This window comes from Pteropus vampyrus, unplaced genomic scaffold (genome assembly GCF_000151845.1).
Source record: "Pteropus vampyrus isolate Shadow unplaced genomic scaffold, Pvam_2.0 Scaffold54, whole genome shotgun sequence".
Classification (NCBI taxonomy): Eukaryota; Metazoa; Chordata; class Mammalia; order Chiroptera; family Pteropodidae; genus Pteropus; species Pteropus vampyrus.
The window spans coordinates 1,200,562-1,205,016 of record NW_011888835.1 but is presented as its reverse complement, the minus strand read 5'-3'; the positions used below and the strand labels follow the sequence as shown (position 1 = coordinate 1,205,016).

The 4,455-nt window shown below is 35.1% G+C and overlaps 1 pseudogene; it reads left to right on the top strand.

Moving 5' to 3' along the window:
• The first annotated feature begins 741 nt into the window (after positions 1 to 741).
• Positions 742 to 860, top strand: LOC111739826 (annotated as a pseudogene).
• The last annotated feature ends 3,595 nt before the right edge of the window (positions 861 to 4,455 follow it).

Below are 4,455 nucleotides of genomic sequence, written 5' to 3'. Positions count from 1 at the left end.
ATATATTTTGGTGCTCCCTGATTGGAAGCGTATATATTGATAAGTGTTTTGTCTTCTTAGTGTGCTGCCTGTTTATCATTATGAAGTGTCCTTCTTTGTCTCTTGTTACCTTTTTTATCTTGAAGTCTATTTTTTCAAGCATAAATCTTTTCTCTGGGTGCCATTTGCTTGGAGTATCATTTTCCACTCTATCACTTTGAATCTACATTTGTTCTTGCAGCTGAGATGTGTCTCTTGAAGGCAGCATATGGTTGGGTTTTGTTTTTTGACCCAATCTGCTACTCTGTGCCTTTTTATTGGTGAGTTCAGTTCTTTTACATTTAGGGTGATTATTGATATATGAGATTTTCCTATAGCCATTGTATCTTTTGTTTTCTAGTAGCTCGGTGTCTCCATTGTTTCTTTACTCTTGTATTTCTCTCTATTATTTTAGTTCAGTGGTATTCTATGATTTTTTCCCCCTGTTCCTTTTTTTATGTTACATATCTCAGATCTGGATTTTGTGTGTACGGTTACCATTAAATTTATGTAAAAGAAAACTTCATATACACAGTACTCCTTTTTCTTCTGTATTTATCTTATTTCCATTCCCCTTTGCAAATTCAGACTTTTACTCCCTCCCCTCTTCTGTTTTTGTTCCTATTTATACTCAAATCATATCTCATATTATTCCTATTTATTCTGTGAGTTCATTTCTGAGTTGCAGTAGCTATTGTCTTCTCTTTTTAAAATGTTTTTTCTGTCTATGGCCTTGCCACCCTGAACGAGCCTGATCCTGTCTTATCTCAGAAGCTAAGCAGGGTTGGGCCTGGTTCGTAATTGGATGGGAGACCACCTAGGAAGACCAGGTGCTGTAGGCGTAAAAAATAAAAAAATAAGCAGGCAAGGTCCTTGCAATCTGTCGAGTCAACCAAGGATTGTCTCGCCTAAAAAAAATAATAGTAATAAAAAATAAAATGTTTTTTCTCCTTTAACCATTATGTAGTATTTAAGTGTGTAATATCCTATTCTGAATAAGGGTTGCAATTTCCTGTTTCTACTGTTTGTTAGTCATTTTACTCATCTTACTTTTTGTCTTTTTGTTTTATGTACGGTAATGCCCTTCAGTATGTAATGCAGCCCTTGTGGTGGAAAATTCCCTCAACTTCTGTATTCTGTAAAGGTGTTTATTTTTCCTTCATATATAAAGAGAACTTTGCTGGATATAGTATTTTTGGCTGGTAATTTCTTTCTTTCAATAGTTTGAATATTTGATTCTATTCCCTCCTAGCTTGTAGAATATCTGCTGAAAAATTCAATGATAATCTAATGGATTTTTCTTTACAAGTTGCCATCTTCTTTTCTCTGGAGGCCTGAGAATTCTTTCTTTGTCATTAATTTTTGACAGTTTTAATATAGTGTGCCTGGGAGAAGACTTTTTTTGGATTGAAATTAGGTGTTCTGTTTACACCTTGGATTCAAAGATCCAGTTCTATCCATACATTTGTTTAAATAGGGTTCTCGTTAACTGTTTGAATAGGCTCTCTGTTCTCTTTTCCCTCTTGTCTCCTTCTGGTATTCCCATTATTTTTATATTGTTCTTCCTGGTGGAGTCACATAGTTCTTTTAGAGGTTTTTTTGTTTTTTGTTTTTTTTTTTTACTTTCAAATCTCTTCTATCTGCATCATTTCCAGATTTCTGTCTTCACTATCACTAATTATTTTCTCCATCTTGTTGGTTCTGTTTCCTAAGGTCACTGTTTTATTCGTCATCTCTTGTATTGAGTTCTTCAGCTCCAGAAGATCATTTGATTCTTTTTTAAAGTTTCAGTCTCTTTGGAAACATGTTCCTTTTGTTCATTGATTTTATTTCTGTGTTTATTGAACTACCTATCTGAATTTTCTTGCATCTCATTGATTTTTTTTCGGAACTGTGATCTTGAATTTAAATCACATATTTCTATATCTTTAATTTTATTTTCTAGAGGTTTTCATTTTCTTTCTGAACTGCCTTGTTACCTTGGTTGTTTATGGTACTTGATGAATTATTTCTTCCGCTAGGCATTTATGGGAATAAACTCTACTTTTTTTAAAAAAAAAATATTATTATTAATAGTGATCCCTCTTTAGCAGATGAACAAGAGGTTTTTCTTGCATTTTGTAGTAGGTGGCATGCAAGCTGCCTGCACTGCTTAGGCCTCCAGCATCTCTGCTGTGTGACCAAAAAAAAAAAAAAAAAAAGCCTTTTATTCCTTGGGGAGGTTTGTGTCGCCACTGTGACCAGGTCGCCTAGATCCCAAGACTCCACCCCAGTAGGAGAATGTGGTGGGTGATAGGGTGCTGAACCCCTGAAGAACCGCTGAAGATGCTGTCCCAGTGGCCAGATGCAGTGTGCTGCCTGAGGTGCTCCAAGTGCCTCTGCCAAGATCAGCCTCCATAGATAGAGATAGGGTGGGTTAGGACACACCACTTGTGTGCCAAAGGCTATTTTCCTCCTAGTAATGGCGACCATCAGGCCTCATTTATCTCACCTCTATACCCAGCCCTGTCACTGGGACCAGCTGCAGTGTGCATCTGCCACTCAAAAGCTGTCTCCTTAGTTCCGAGGGCTGCAGACTCCCTGCAGTGTAGGCCAACTCTCGCTGCAGCAGTTTCCCCTGGGTCCTGCTGCTAGCTCAGGGAGGGTGAGAGGAGATGAGCCCTGGAAAGGTGCGGGGAGGCAGCCAGGCTCCATGACTCCATTTTCTGCTGGGAAATAAGGCTATTAGAACACAGCTGTCACACTTCTGTGTTCTGTCTCTGCTCTGATCCCTGAGTCCTGCTGTAGTATATGCTGATCACTAGAGCAGGAATCTTTGGGGCTACAGAGAGTACACCAGACACCCTGATTCCTCCCTTCTCCTCGAGTCCCACAGGGAGCACTAAGTTGCATCCTCAGCACCCGTCTTTGCTCCTATCCCTTTTTTCCTCCATTGCTCACCTGACTCGCCTACTTTCAGATGCTTTGATGTGCAGATCTCTCAGAAGTGTTTGTGTGTTAGGCTGTGAATTTTCCATTGGATTATAGCTGTTCAATTTGTTGTAATCTCAAGGGGAGCGAGCAACGGACCCCTTGCGCCATCATGCTTCTGATGTCACTCATCAGGCCAAACCCATATTGAATTATTGAAAACTATTCAAAAGAAAAGAAAAATACCAACAATTATAGGAACTTAAACTGTTATAATGAAGACCTTTATTCTGAGAAAATTTTACTTACCATTTTGTGATAAAAAACTGCTATGTTCTTAGAAAGCATGTAGATGCTGATAGTAAAGAATGCTCATAAAACTAGAGGGTATACTGTAAAAACTACATTTTGGTAATAGGAAAAGAAAAATCATATTTAGAAACTAAAATAGAATATATAAAAGTCAAAGTTTAGGTACATGGATCACAAAATTTATTTTAAAAAAGAAGTTAGATATTATAAAACGAGAAATAAGCCAAATAAATAAGCCCCACATATATACAGATCTAATTTACTCATTTGCTTTGTCTAATGCTATTAATATATTAACTAACCAGCTTATTAAGCTTTATTGAGTTTTGAATACTTAAAATGAAATGAAACTTTTCAAGAACTATTTTATGTGAAAACAGCATTACAAAATTGTCATCTGTCAATGGAAGAAACTTGTTGAAGCATATGCTAATGTGGTGTTCAAGGTCAACTCCAAATCCCAGCTCAACTGGTTGCAGTTTAAGAATCCAGCTCAGCACCAGAGAATAACTTGAGATATGTACCAAAAGGGATTACCTTTCTAGTAGTAAAATCAAGGGATTATGACAGAATAGAATAAAATTGTGTTATTCTTTACTTAAAATCAATAATTTTCAAATAGATATTTTCTTACTAAAAAATTATAATATCTTTTGGAATGTTTTCACTTGTCTTTTATGTATCAGCATTTTTAATGAAACCATAGTCATAATACATACCATATATTTTTAGTTTTATTAATGTGTTTCTTCTTTATTTTGTAAAATTGATACTAACATTTTTAAACATATTCTGAGTATAAACAAAAGAAATGTTGAAACAATAAATATGAAATCAGTGAATTTTTGGATATAAGAAATTTCTACACTCAGTTCATGTTAAAGAAATTTATTTGAATTTGAAAGCCAGTTGTTTTGAAGTCAAGAAAAGAGAGTAGATTAGAGTATGTATATTATTACACATACTTCAAAATAGTTACAGATTATGAATGTGTAAAATAACTCTGTCATTCACAGTTTGTAAGAATCTTGATTTTATTTTGGAATAAGGAATTTCTCTCAACTATGCTAGGTGTTGATTTTATATGAAATAATAAAATTTGGAAAAAGTGAAATATTATTTGTTTATTTGATGGTGCATGAAAACAAGCCTTTCTGAAAAATTAATACAATATGAGATTTTTCTCACATAGGTGTTATAGAAATTTGTTTAAAA